The sequence below is a fragment of the Colletes latitarsis genome, chromosome 12, assembly GCF_051014445.1.
Source record: "Colletes latitarsis isolate SP2378_abdomen chromosome 12, iyColLati1, whole genome shotgun sequence".
Classification (NCBI taxonomy): domain Eukaryota; kingdom Metazoa; phylum Arthropoda; class Insecta; order Hymenoptera; family Colletidae; genus Colletes; species Colletes latitarsis.
In genome coordinates, this window is record NC_135145.1 from 7,261,552 (window position 1) to 7,277,909 (window position 16,358).

Genomic DNA, 16,358 nt, shown 5'->3' on the forward strand with positions numbered 1-16,358 from the left:
GCTCTGCCGTGCAGTTCCTCGGCGCTGACCATTGCCACCCGAGCTGCCAAACGGAGTCCGCGGATGTCCGTCGTCTTGAGGTGGCTTGCGGTGTCTGCCACCTTGACGACGGACTCCAATTGCTCCTTAAGCCGGCCCAGGAGCTCGTCCAATTTCATGACCTCCGCTATATTGCGGAGGTCTCCCTGCTTTGGCAGGGCCTTCATCCCTGGACCCAACTTTTTTGGGTCCGCAAAGATACCCCTAGGCCTGCCAGCCCCGGGGCCCTTCCTTCTCCTTTTCCGGGGCCCATAATCCTCTTCGCCTGAGTCGACGCTCTCACTTTCGTTGGCGGTAGATCGGTTTGGCGCCCATTCAGCTTCGTCCATAGAGCCGTCGTCGATGAGGGTAATGGACTCCCCGACGCACGACGTAGCCACGTCTTTGCCCTGGACCGCGACGCTCAGCGAGAGCTGCGGTCCCGCGGCACCATGCCTCTTCCGAGGAGGAGAATCTTTCCCCGCCTTACGCCACTCCGTGGCATTTAGCCGCTCCAGGCTAACTACGGGGACGGAACTGTACCTCTGATGGTCATCCTGCCCCCCAAGGTGGATCCCCAGCGGAGGATTAACCACCTCCACAACCCTGACCGTGGGTTTAACCCCACCAGGGAGTGGTCCATCAATCCCATTGCCGATAAAATCCTTCTCATTTGCCGATATGCTTGCCTGTCCGTTCTCTGTGTTTCCAGTCCTGTTTGTTTGTGTTTGAGAGTTAAGATCCATTATTAATCCCACGAGTGTGGTCGGAAAACAGGTCACCCCAGGCAGAGCCGCCTTGCGTGGGGAAGCCTAATACTCCGGGGGTTCGGCAGGTGCCCCCGGAGGTGGTCGCTAGGGATTGGGCCTTCTCTCCCAACCATGCATCCCATCGCCGCGCACCATAACTTAGGATTAGAGGGTAATTTATAGAGTTACCATCCTCGCGGCCCAGGCGGTTAAGCCAAGGCCCCCGTTCCTCCTGCCGTCACGTACCATTCACAAAACTCAAAATGGAGTTGTGAATGGGTCGTTGCGACGACCAACAGGAGGTTTACGGTGTGATTAGCATCAGGTACCTCTGGGTCGCTACGCCCCGTACTGCGCCGGACACCTGGCCGGACACAGCCCCTGAGGGGGGCATAAGCCAGACCTAACCCAGACCAAACCGGTGTTATCCTCTAAAATATTTATCGAAACCAGGTTTAATTGTCTGTTTCAGTGTGGTACCACATTAGTACGTGATTCAAACCCGAAAAAACACACGAACTGGCCAACAAGTATGCGAATTGGGCAAAATCATGACCCAGATGCGGGAATAACCTAGACCTAACCCAGACCTAACCGGTTTTATCCTCGAAAATATTGATCGATACCAAGTTTAATGGACTGTTTCACTGTGGTACCACATTACTACGTGATTCAAACCAGAGAAAACCAAGGATCTGTCCAACAAGTATGCCAAGGAGGCAAAATCATGAGCCAGATGCGGGCATAACCCAGACCTAACCCAGACGTAACCGTTGTTATCCTTTAAAATATTGATCGAAACCAGGTTTAGTTGACTGTTTCGCTGTGGTACCACATTACTACGTGATTCAAAACAGAGAAAACCAAGGATCTGGCCAACAAGTATGCGGAAATGCAAAATCATGAGCCCGATGCGGGCATAACCCAGACCTAAGCCAGACCTAACCGGTGTTATCCTCTAAAATACTGACCTAATTCAGGCTTAATTGACTGTTACTGTTTGGTACCACGTTACTACGTGGTTCAAACCCGAAAAAACACAGGATCTGGCGAACAAGTATGCGAAGAAGGCAAAATCATGAGCCAGATGCGGGCATAACCCAGACCTAACCCAGACCTAACCGGTGTTATCCTCTAAAATATTGATCGAAACCAGGTTTAATTGTCTGTTTCAGTGTGGTACCACAATACTACGTGATTCAAACCCGAAAAAATCCAGGATCTGGCCAACAAATTTGCGAAGAAAGCAAAATCATGAGCCAGATGCGGGCATAACCCAGACCTAACCCAGACCTAACTGGTGTTATCCTCTAAAATATTCATCGAAACCAGGTTTAATTGTCTGTTTCAGTGTGGTACCACATTACTACGTGATTCAAACCAGAGAAAACCAAGGATCTGGCCAACAAGAAAGCGGAAAAGGCAAAATCATGAGCCAGATGCGGGCATAACCCAGGCCTAACCCAGACCTAACCGGTTTTATCCTCTAAAATATTCTTCGAAACCAGGTTTAATTGTCTGTTTCGCTCTGGTACCACATTACTACGTGATTCAAACCAGAGGAAACCAAGGAGCTGGCCAACAAGTATGCCAAGAAGGCAAAATCATGAGCCAGATGCGGGCATAACCCAGACCTTACCCAGACGTAACCGTTGTTATCCTTTAAAATATTGATCGAAACCAGGTTTAGTTGACTGTTTCGCTGTGGTACCACATTACTACGTGATTCAAAACAGAGAAAACCAAGGATCTGGCCAACAAGAATGCGGAAAAGGCAAAATCATGAGCCAGATGTGGACATATCCCAGACCTAAGCCAGACCTAACCGGTGTTATCCTCTAAAATACTGACCGAATCCAGGCTTAATTGACTGTAACTGTTTGGTACCACGTTACTATGTGGTTCAAACCCGAAAAAACCCAGGATCTGGCCAACAAGTATGCGAAGAGGGCAAAATCATGAGCCAGATGCGGGCATAACCCAGGCCTAACCCAGACCTAACCGGATTTATCCCCTAAAATATTCATCGAAACCAGGTTTAATTGTCTGTTTCAGTGTGGTACCCCATTACTACGTGATTCAAACCAGAGAAAACCATTGATCTGGCAAACAAGAATGCGAAAAAGGCAAAATCATGAACCAGATGCGGGCATAACCCAGACCTAACCCAGGCCTAACCGGTGTTACCGACTAAAATACTGACCGAATCCAGGTATAATTGACTGTGACTGTGTGGCACCACATTACTACGTGATTCAAACCCGAAAAAACCCAGGATCTGGCCAACAGGTATGCGAAGAAGGCAAAATCATGAGCCAGATGCGGGCATAACCCAGGCCTAACCCAGACCTAACCGGCTTTATCCTCTAAAATATTCTTCGAAACCAGGTTTAATTGTCTGTTTCAGTGTGGTACCCCATTACTGCGTGATTCAAACCCGAAAAAACCCATGACCTGTCCAACAAGTATGCGAATTAGGCAAAATCATGACCCAGATGCGGGAATAACCTAGACCTAACCCAGACCTAACCGGTTTTAATCCTCTAACATATTGATCGAAACCAGGTTTAATTGTCAGTTTCAGTGTGTTACCAAATTACTACGTGATTCAAACCCGAAAAAACACAGGATCTGGCCAACAAGTATGCGAATTAGGCAAAATCATGAGCCAGATGCGGGCATAACCCAGACCTAACCCAGACCTAACCGGTTTTAATCCTCTAACATATTGATCGAAACCAGGTTTAATTGTCTGTTTCAGTGTGGTACCTGATTACTACGTGATTCAAACCCGAAAAAACACAGGATCTGGCCAACAAGTATGCGAATTAGGCAAAATCATGACCCAGATGCGGGCATAACCCAGACCTAACCCAGACCTAACCGGTGTTATCCTCTAAAATATTGATCGAAACCAAGTTTAATGAACTGTTTCAGTGTGGTGCCACATTACTACGTTATTCAAACCCGAAAAAACCCAGGATCGGTCCAATAAGTATGCGAAGAAGGCAAAATCATGTGCCAGATGCGGGCATAACCCAGACCTAACCGTTGTTATCCTCTAAAATGTGGATCGAAACCAGGTTTAATTGGCAGTTTCAGTGTGGTACCTCATTACTCCGTGATTCAAACCAGAGATAACCAAGGATCTGGCCAACAAGATTGCGGACAAGGCAAAATCATGAGCCAGATGCGGGCATAACCCAGACCTAACCCAGACCTAAACGGTGTTATCCTCTAAAATATTTATCGAAACCAGGTTTAATTGACTGTTTCACTGTGGTACCACATTATTACGTGACTCAAACCTGAGAAAACACAGGATCTGGCCAACAAGTATGCGAATTAGGCAAAATCATGACCCACATGCGGGAATAACCCAGACCTAACCCAGACCTAACCCAGACCTAACCGGTTTTATCCTCGAAAATATTGATCGAATCCAAGTTTAATGGACTGTTTCGCTGTGGTATGACATTACTATGTGATTCAAACAGGAAAAAACCCAGGATCTGGTCAACAAGTATGCGAAGAAGGCTATATCATGAGCGAGATGCGGGCATAACCCAGACCTAACCCAGACCGAACCGGTGTTGTCCTCTAAAATATTGATCGAGACCAGGTTTAATTGTCTGTTTCAGTGTGGTACTACGTTACTACGTGATTCAAACCCGAAAAAACACAGGATCTGGCCAACAAGTATGCGAATTAGGCAAAATCATGACCCCCAGATGCGGGAATAACCTAGACCTAACCCAGACCTAACCGGTTTTATCCTCGAAAATATTGATCGAAACCAAGTTTAATGGTCTGTTTCGCTGTGGTACCACATTGCTACGTGATTCAAACCAGAGAAAACCAAGGATCTGGCCAACAAGTATGCCAAGAAGGCAAAATCATGAACCAGATGCGGGCATAACCCAGACCTAACCCAGACGTAACCGTTGTTATCCTTTAAAATATTGATCGAAACCAGGTTTAGTTGACTGTTTCGCTGTGGTACCACATTACTACGTGATTCAAAACAGAGAAAACCAAGGATCTGGCCAACAAGTATGCGGAAATGCAAAATCATGAGCCCGATGCGGGCATAACCCAGACCTAAGCCAGACCTAACCGGTGTTATCCTCTAAAATATTGATCGAAACCAGGTTTAATTGTCTGTTTCAGTGTGGTACCACAATACTACGTGATTCAAACCCGAAAAAATCCAGGATCTGGCCAACAAATTTGCGAAGAAAGCAAAATCATGAGCCAGATGCGGGCATAACCCAGACCTAACCCAGACCTAACTGGTGTTATCCTCTAAAATATTCATCGAAACCAGGTTTAATTGTCTGTTTCAGTGTGGTACCACATTACTACGTGATTCAAACCAGAGAAAACCAAGGATCTGGCCAACAAGAAAGCGGAAAAGGCAAAATCATGAGCCAGATGCGGGCATAACCCAGGCCTAACCCAGACCTAACCGGTTTTATCCTCTAAAATATTCTTCGAAACCAGGTTTAATTGTCTGTTTCAGTGTGGTACCACAATACTACGTGATTGAAACCCGAAAAAACCCAGGATCTGGCCAACAAGTATGCGAATTAGGCAAAATCATGAGCCAGACGCGGGCATAACCCAGGCCTAACCCAGACCTAACCGGTTTTATCCTCTAAAATATTTATCGAAACCAGGTTTAATTGTCTGTTTCAGTGTGGTACCAAATTACAACGTGACTCAAACCAGAGAAAACACAGGATCTGGCCAACAAGTATGCGAATTAGGCAAAATCATGACCCACATGCGGGAATAACCCAGACCTAACCGAGACCTAACCGGTTTTATCCTCTAAAATATTGATCGAAACCAAGTTTAATGGTCTGTTTCGCTCTGGTACCACATTACTACGTGATTCAAACCAGAGAAAACCAAGGATCTGGCCAACAAGTATGCCAAGAAGGCAAAATCATGAGCCAGATGCGGGCATAACCCAGACCTTACCCAGACGTAACCGTTGTTATCCTTTAAAATATTGATCGAAACCAGGTTTAGTTGACTGTTTCGCTGTGGTACCACATTACTACGTGATTCAAAACAGAGAAAACCAAGGATCTGGCCAACAAGAATGCGGAAAAGGCAAAATCATGAGCCAGATGCGGGCATAACTCAGACATATCCCAGACCTAACCGGTTTTACCCTCTAAAATATTGATCGAAAACAAGATTAATTGTCTGTTTCAGAGTGGTACCACATTAGTACCTGGCCCAAACAAGATAAAACCAAGGTTCTGGTCAACAGGAATGCGGAAAAGGCAAAATCATGAGCCAGATTTGGACATAACCCAGACCTAAGCCAGACCTAACCGGTGTTATCCTCTAAAATACTGACCGAATCCAGGCTTAATTGACTGTAACTGTTTGGTACCACGTTACTATGTGGTTCAAACCCGAAAAACCCCAGGATCTGGCCAACAAGTATGCGAAGAGGGCAAAATCATGAGCCAGATGCGGGCATAACCCAGGCCTAACCCAGACCTAACCGGATTTATCCCCTAAAATATTCATCGAAACCAGGTTTAATTGTCTGTTTCAGTGTGGTACCCCATTACTACGTGATTCAAACCAGAGAAAACCATTGATCTGGCAAACAAGAATGCGAAAAAGGCAAAATCATGAACCAGATGCGGGCATAACCCAGACCTAACCCAGACCTAACCGGTGTTACCGACTAAAATACTGACCGAATCCAGGTTTAATTGACTGTATCAGTGTGGTACCACATTACTATATGATTCAAATCCGAAAAAACACAAGATCTGGCCAACAAGTACATGAAAAAGGCAAAATCATGAGCGAGATGCGGGCATAACCCGGGCCTAACCTAGACCTAACCGGTATTATCTTCTAAAATATAGATCGAAACCAGGTTTAATTGACTGTTTCAATGTGGTACCACATTATTACCTGTTTCAAACCAGAGAATACCAAGGATCTGGCCAATAAGTATGCGGAAAAGGCAAAATCATGAGCCAGATGCGGGAATAACCGAGACCTAACCCAGACCTAACCGGTGTTACCCTGTAAAATTTTGATCGAAACCAGGTTTAATTGTCCGTTTCAGTGTGGTACCACATTACTACGTGAGTCAAACCCGAAAAAACCCAGGACCTGTCCGACAAGTATGCGAAGTAGGCAAAATCATGAGCCAGATGCGGGCATAACCCAGACCTAACCCAGACCTAACCGGTTTTATCCTCGAAAATATTGATCGAAACCAAGTTTAATGGTCTGTTTCGCTGTGGTACCACATTGCTACGTGATTCAAACCAGAGAAAACCAAGGATCTGGCCAACAAGTATGCCAAGAAGGCAAAATCATGAACCAGATGCGGGCATAACCCAGACCTAACCCAGACGTAACCGTTGTTATCCTTTAAAATATTGATCGAAACCAGGTTTAGTTGACTGTTTCGCTGTGGTACCACATTACTACGTGATTCAAAACAGAGAAAACCAAGGATCTGGCCAACAAGTATGCGGAAATGCAAAATCATGAGCCCGATGCGGGCATAACCCAGACCTAAGCCAGACCTAACCGGTGTTATCCTCTAAAATACTGACCTAATTCAGGCTTAATTGACTGTAACTGTTTGGTACCACGTTACTACGTGGTTCAAACCCGAAAAAACACAGGATCTGGCCAACAAATTTGCGAAGAAAGCAAAATCATGAGCCAGATGCGGGCATAACCCAGACCTAACCCAGACCTAACTGGTGTTATCCTCTAAAATATTCATCGAAACCAGGTTTAATTGTCTGTTTCAGTGTGGTACCACATTACTACGTGATTCAAACCAGAGAAAACCAAGGATCTGGCCAACAAGAAAGCGGAAAAGGCAAAATCATGAGCCAGATGCGGGCATAACCCAGGCCTAACCCAGACCTAACCGGTTTTATCCTCTAAAATATTCTTCGAAACCAGGTTTAATTGTCTGTTTCAGTGTGGTACCACAATACTACGTGATTGAAACCCGAAAAAACCCAGGATCTGGCCAACAAGTATGCGAATTAGGCAAAATCGTGAGCCAGACGCGGGCATAACCCAGGCCTAACCCAGACCTAACCGGTTTTATCCTCTAAAATATTTATCGAAACCAGGTTTAATTGTCTGTTTCAGTGTGGTACCAAATTACTACGTGACTCAAACCAGAGAAAACACAGGATCTGGCCAACAAGTATGCGAATTAGGCAAAATCATGACCCACATGCGGGAATAACCCAGACCTAACCGAGACCTAACCGGTTTTATCCTCTAAAATATTGATCGAAACCAAGTTTAATGGTCTGTTTCGCTCTGGTACCACATTACTACGTGATTCAAACCAGAGAAAACCAAGGATCTGGCCAACAAGTATGCCAAGAAGGCAAAATCATGAGCCAGATGCGGGCATAACCCAGACCTTACCCAGACGTAACCGTTGTTATCCTTTAAAATATTGATCGAAACCAGGTTTAGTTGACTGTTTCGCTGTGGTACCACATTACTACGTGATTCAAAACAGAGAAAACCAAGGATCTGGCCAACTAGAATGCGGAAAAGGCAAAATCATGAGCCAGATGCGGGCATAACTCAGACATATCCCAGACCTAACCGGTTTTACCCTCTAAAATATTGATCGAAAACAAGATTAATTGTCTGTTTCAGAGTGGTACCACATTAGTACCTGACCCAAACAAGATAAAACCAAGGTTCTGGTCAACAGGAATGCGGAAAAGGCAAAATCATGAGCCAGATTTGGACATAACCCAGACCTAAGCCAGACCTAACCGGTGTTATCCTCTAAAATACTGACCGAATCCAGGCTTAATTGACTGTAACTGTTTGGTACCACGTTACTATGTGGTTCAAACACGAAAAACCCCAGGATCTGGCCAACAAGTATGCGAAGAGGGCAAAATCATGAGCCAGATGCGGGCATAACCCAGGCCTAACCCAGACCTAACCGGATTTATCCCCTAAAATATTCATCGAAACCAGGTTTAATTGTCTGTTTCAGTGTGGTACCCCATTACTACGTGATTCAAACCAGAGAAAACCATTGATCTGGCAAACAAGAATGCGAAAAAGGCAAAATCATGAACCAGATGCGGGCATAACCCAGACCTAACCCAGACCTAACCGGTGTTACCGACTAAAATACTGACCGAATCCAGGCTTAATTGACTGTATCAGTGTGGTACCACATTACTATATGATTCAAATCCGAAAAAACACAAGATCTGGCCAACAAGTACATGAAAAAGGCAAAATCATGAGCGAGATGCGGGCATAACCCGGGCCTAACCTAGACCTAACCGGTATTATCTTCTAAAATATAGATCGAAACCAGGTTTAATTGACTGTTTCAATGTGGTACCACATTATTACCTGTTTCAAACCAGAGAATACCAAGGATCTGGCCAATAAGTATGCGGAAAAGGCAAAATCATGAGCCAGATGCGGGAATAACCGAGACCTAACCCAGACCTAACCGGTGTTACCCTGTAAAATTTTGATCGAAACCAGGTTTAATTGTCTGTTTCAGTGTGGTACCACATTACTACGTGATTCGAACCGGAAAAAACCCAGGACCTGTCCGACAAGTATGCGAAGTAGGCAAAATCATGAGCCAGATGCGGGCATAACCCAGACCTAACCCAGACCTAACCGGTTTTACCGACTAAAATACTGACCGAATCCAGGTTTAATTGGCTGTTTCAGTGTGGTACCACATTACTACGTGATTCAAACCCGAAAAAACACAGGATCTGGCCAACAAGTATGCGAATTAGGCAAAATCATGACCCAGATGCGGGAATAACCTAGACCTAACCCAGACCTAACCGGTTTTATCCTCGAAAATATTGATCGAAACCAAGTTTAATGGTCTGTTTCAGTGTGGTACCACATTACTACGTGATTTAGACCAGAGAAAACCAAGGATCTGGCAAACAAGAATGCGGAAAAGGCAAAATTATGAGGCAGATGCGGGCATAACCCAGACCTAACACAGACCTAACCGTTTTTATCCTCTAAAATATTCTTCGAAACCAGGTTTAATTGTTGTTTCAGTGTGGTACCACATTACTACGTGATTTAAACCAGAGAAAACCAAGGATCTGGCAAACAAGAATGCGGAAAAGGCAAAATCATGAGCCAGATGCGGGCATAACCCAGACCTAACCCAGTCCTAACCGGTGTTACCGACTGAAATACTGATCGAATCCAAGTATAATTGACTGTTACTGGGTGGTTCCAAATTACTACGTGATTCAAACCCGAAAAAACCCAGGATCTGGCCAATAAGTATGCGAAGAGGGCAAAATCATGAGCCAGATGCGGGCATAACCCAGGCCTAACCCAGACCTAACCGGATTTATCCCCTAAAATATTCATCGAAACCAGGTTTAATTGTCTGTTTCAGTGTGGTACCGCATTACTACGTGATTTAAACCAGATAAAACCAAGCATCTGGCAAACAAGAATGCGGAAAAGGCAAAATCATGAGGCAGCTGCGGGCATAACCCAGACCTAACACAGACCTAACCGGTGTTACCGACTAAAATACTGACCGAATTCAGGTTTCATTGACTGTATCAGTGTGGTACCCCATTACTCCGTGATTCAAACCAGAGGAAACCAAGGATCTGGCCAACAAGAATGCGGACAAGGCAAAATCATGAGCCAGATGCGGGCATAACCCACACCTAACCCAGACCTAACCGGTGTTACCGACTAAAATACTGACCGAAACCAGGTTTAATTGACTGTTTCAATGTGGTACCACATTATTACCTGATTCAAACCTGAGAATACCAAGGATCTGGCCAACAAGTATGCGAAGATGGCAAAATCATGTGCCAGATGCGGGCATAACCCAGGCCTAACCCAGACGTAACCGGTTTTATCCTCTAAAATATTCTTCGAAACCAGGTTTAATTGTTGTTTCAGTGTGGTACCCCATTACTACGTGATTTAAACCAGAGAAAACCAAGGATCTGGCAAACAAGAATGCGGAAAAGGCAAAATCATGAGGCAGATGCGGGCATAACCCAGACCTAACCCAGACCTAACCGTTTTTATCCTCTAAAATATTGATCGAAACCAGGTTTAATTGTCTGTTTCAGTGTGGTACCACATTACTACGTGATTTAAACCTGAGGAAACCAAGGATCTGGCCAGCAAGAATGCGGACAAGGCAAAATAATGAGCCAGATGCGGGCATGACCCAGACCTAACCCAGATCTAACCGGTGTTACCCTGTAAAATATTGATCGAAACCAGGTTTAGTTGACTGTTTCGCTGTGGTACCACATTACTACGTGATTCAAACCAGAGCAAACCAAGGATCTGGCCTACAAGTATGCGGAAAATGCAAAATCATGAGCCAGATGCGGGCATAACCGAGACCTAACCCAGACCTAACCGGTGTTATCCTCTAAAATATGGATCGAAACCAGGTTCAATTGACTGTTGCGCTGTGGTACCACATTACTACGTGATTCAAAAAACATAAAACCAACGATATGGCCAACAATTATGCGGAATAGGCATAATCATGAGCCGGATGCGGGCATAACCTAGACCAAACCCAGACCTAACCGGTTTTATCCTCTAAAATATTGATCGAAACCAGGTTTAATTGTCTATTTCAGTGTGGTACCACATTACTACGTGATTCATACCCGAACAAAACACAGGATCTGGCCAACAAGTATTGGAATTAGGCAAAATCATGGCCCAGATGCGGGAATAACCTAGACCTAACCCAGACCTAACCGGTTTTATCCCCGAAAATATTGATGGAAACCAAGTTTAATGGTCTGTTTCGCTGTGGTACCACATTACTACGTGATACAAACCAGAGAAAAACAAGGATCTGGCCAACAAGTATGCCAAGAAGGCAAAATCATGAGCCAGATGCGGGCATAACCCAGACCTAACCCAGACCTTACCGGTGTTACCGACTAAAATACTGACCTAATCCAGGTTTAATTGACTGTTTCAGTGTGGTACCACATTACTACGTGATTCAAACCAGAGAAAACCCAGGATCTGGCCAACAAGTATGCGAAGAAGGCAAAATTATGAGCGAGATGCGGGCATAACCGAGACCTAACCCAGACCTAACCGGTGTTATCCTCTAAAATATTGATCGAAACCAGGCTTAATTGACTGTTGCGCTGTGGTACCACATTACTACGTGATTCAAAACAGAGAAAACCAACGATCTGGCCAACAAGTATGCGGAAAAGGCAAAATCATGAGCCAGATGCGGGCATAACCCGGACCTAACCCAGACGTAACCGGTGTTATCCTATAAAATATTGATCGAAACCAGGTTTAATTGTCTGTTTCAGTGTGGTACCACATTAGTATATGATTCAAACCCGAAAAAACACAAGATCTGGCCAAAAAGTACATGAAAAAGGCAAAATCATGAGCGAGATGCGGGCATAACCCAAACCTAACCCAGACCTAACCGGTGTTATCCTATAAAATATTGATCGAAACCAGGTTTAATTGTCTGTCTCAGTGTGGTACCACATTACTACGTGATTCAAATCCGAAAAAACCCAGGACCTGTCCAACAAGTATGCGAAGTAGGCAAAACCACGAGCCAGATGCGGGCATAACCCAGACCTAACCCAGACCTAACCGGTTTTATCCTGTAAAATATTGATCGAAACCAAGTTCAATGGACTGTTTCAGTGTGGTACCACATTACTACGTGATTAAAACCAGAGAAAACCAAGGATCTGGCCAACAACAATGCGGAATAGGCAAAATCATGAGCCAGATGCGGGCATAACCCAGACCTAACCCAGACCTAACCGGTGTTACCGACTAAAATACTGACCGAATCCAGGTTTAATTGACTGTTACTGTGTGGTACCACATTACTACGTGATTCAAATCCGAAAAAACCCAGGATCTGGCCAACAAGTATGCGAAGAAGGCAAAATCATGCGCCAGATGCGGGCATAACCCAGACCTAGCAGTTGTTATCCTCTAAAATGTGGATCGAAACCAGGTTTAATTGACTGTCTCAGTGTGGTACCCCATTACTCCGTGATTCAAACCAGAGAAAACCAAGGATCTGGCCAACAAGAATGCGGACAAGGCAAAATCATGAGCCAGATGCGGGTATAACCCAGACGTAACCCAGAGCTAACCGGTTTTATCCTGTAAAATATTGATCGAAACCAAGTTCAATGGACTGTTTCAGTGTGGTACCACATTACTACGTGATTAAAACCAGAGAAAACCGAGGATCTGGCCAACAAGAATGCGGAATAGGCAAAATCATGAGCCAGATGCGGGCATAACCCGGACCTAACCCAGACCTAACCGGTGTTATCCTCTAAAATATTGATCGAAACAAGGCTTAATTGACTGTTGCGCTGTGGTACCACATTACTACGTGATTCAAATCCGAAAAATCCCAGGACCTGTCCAACAAGTATGCGAAGCAGGCAAAACCATGAGCCAGATGCGGGCATAACCCAGATCTAACCCAGACCTAACCGGTGCTATCCTCCAAAATATTGATCGATACCAGGTTTAATTGACTGTTTCAATGTGGTACCACATTATTACCTGATTCAAACCAGAGAATACCAAGGATATGGCCATCAAATTTGCGAAGAATGCAAAATCATGAGCCAGATGCTGGCATAACCCGTTCCTAATCCAGAACTAACCGGTGTTATCCTCTAAAATATTGATCGAAACCAGGTTTAATTGACTGTTTCAGTGTGGTACCACATTACTACGTGATTCAAACCCGAAAAAACCCAGGATCTGTCCAACAAGTTTGCGAAGATGGTAAAATCATGAGTTGGATGGGGGCATAACCCAGACCTAACCCAGGCCTAACCGGTGTTACCGAGTAAAATACTGACCGAATCCAGGTTTAATTCACTGTTACTTCGTGGTACCGCATTACTACGTGATTCAAACCCGAAAAAACCCAGGATCTGGCCAACAAGTATGAGAAGAATGCAAAATCATTAGCCAGACTCGGGCATAACCTAGACCTAGCCCAGACCTAACCGGTGTTGCCGACTAAAATACTGACCGAATCCAGGTCTAATTGACTGTTGCTTCGTGACACCACATTACTACGTGATTCAAACCCGAAAAAACCCAGGATCCGGCCAACAAGTATGCGAAGATGGTAAAATCATGAGCCGGATGCGGGCAAACCCAGACCTAACCCAGACCTAACCGGTGTTATCTTCTAAAATATTGATCGAAACCAGGTTTAATTGTCTGTCTCAGTGTGGTACCACATTACTACGTGATTCAAATCCGAAAAATCCCAGGACCTGTCCAACAAGTATGCGAAGCAGGCAAAACCATGAGCCAGATGCGGGCATAACCCAGATCTAACCCAGACCTTACCGGTGCTATCCTCCAAAATATTGATCGATACCAGGTTTAATTGACTGTTTCAATGTGGTACCACATTATTACCTGATTCAAACCAGAGAATACCAAGGATCTGGCCAACAAGTATGCGAAGAAGGCAAAATCATGAGCCAGATGCGGGCATAACCCAGACCTAACCCAGACCTAACCGCTGTTATCCTCCAAAATATTGATCGAAACCAAGTTCAATGGACTGTTTCGGTGTCGTACCACATTACTACGTGATTAAAACCAGAGAAAACCAAGGATCTGGCCAACAAGAATGCGGAATAGGCAAAATCATGAGCCAGATGCAGGCATAACCCAGACCTAACCCAGACCTAACCGGTGTTACCGACTAAAATACTGACCGAATCCAGGTTTAATTGACTGTTACTGTGTGGTACCACATTACTACGTGATTCAAATCCGAAAAAACCCAGGACCTGTCCAACAAGTATGCGAAGCAGGCAAAACCATGAGCCAGATGCGGGCATAACCCAGATCTAACCCAGACCTAACCGGTGCTATCCTCCAAAATATTGATCGATACCAGGTTTAATTGACTGTTTCAATGTGGTACCACATTATTACCTGATTCAAACCAGAGAATACCAAGGATCTGGCCAACAAGTATGCGAAGAAGGCAAAATCATGAGCCAGATGCGGGCATAACCCAGACCTAACCCAGACCTAACCGCTGTTATCCTCCAAAATATTGATCGAAACCAAGTTCAATGGACTGTTTCGGTGTCGTACCACATTACTACGTGATTAAAACCAGAGAAAACCAAGGATCTGGCCAACAAGAATGCGGAATAGGCAAAATCATGAGCCAGATGCAGGCATAACCCAGACCTAACCCAGACCTAACCGGTGTTACCGACTAAAATACTGACCGAATCCAGGTTTAATTGACTGTTACTGTGTGGTACCACATTACTACGTGATTCAAATCCGAAAAAACCCAGGATCTGGCCAACAAGTATGCGAAGAAGGCAAAATCATGCGCCAGATGCGGGCATAACCCAGACCTAACAGTTGTTATCCTCTAAAATGTGGATCGAAACCAGGTTTAATTGACTGTCTCAGTGTGGTACCCCATTACTCCGTGATTCAAACCAGAGAAAACCAAGGATCTGGCCAACAAGAATGCGGACAAGGCAAAATCATGAGCCAGATGCGGGCATAACCCAGACCTAACCCAGACCTAACCGCTGTTATCCTCCAAAATATTGATCGAAACCAAGTTCAATGGACTGTTTCGGTGTCGTACCACATTACTACGTGATTAAAACCAGAGAAAACCAAGGATCTGGCCAACAAGAATGCGGAATAGGCAAAATCATGAGCCAGATGCAGGCATAACCCAGACCTAACCCAGACCTAACCGGTGTTACCGACTAAAATACTGACCGAATCCAGGTTTAATTGACTGTTACTGTGTGGTACCACATTACTACGTGATTCAAATCCGAAAAAACCCAGGACCTGTCCAACAAGTATGCGAAGCAGGCAAAACCATGAGCCAGATGCGGGCATAACCCAGATCTAACCCAGGCCTAACCGGTGCTATCCTCCAAAATATTGATCGATACCAGGTTTAATTGACTGTTTCAATGTGGTACCACATTATTACCTGATTCAAACCAGAGAATACCAAGGATCTGGCCAACAAGTATGCGAAGAAGGCAAAATCATGAGCCAGATGCGGGCATAACCCAGACCTAACCCAGACCTAACCGCTGTTATCCTCCAAAATATTGATCGAAACCAAGTTCAATGGACTGTTTCGGTGTCGTACCACATTACTACGTGATTAAAACCAGAGAAAACCAAGGATCTGGCCAACAAGAATGCGGAATAGGCAAAATCATGAGCCAGATGCAGGCATAACCCAGACCTAACCCAGACCTAACCGGTGTTACCGACTAAAATACTGACCGAATCCAGGTTTAATTGACTGTTACTGTGTGGTACCACATTACTACGTGATTCAAATCCGAAAAAACCCAGGATCTGGCCAACAAGTATGCGAAGAAGGCAAAATCATGCGCCAGATGCGGGCATAACCCAGACCTAACAGTTGTTATCCTCTAAAATGTGGATCGAAACCAGGTTTAATTGACTGTCTCAGTGTGGTACCCCATTACT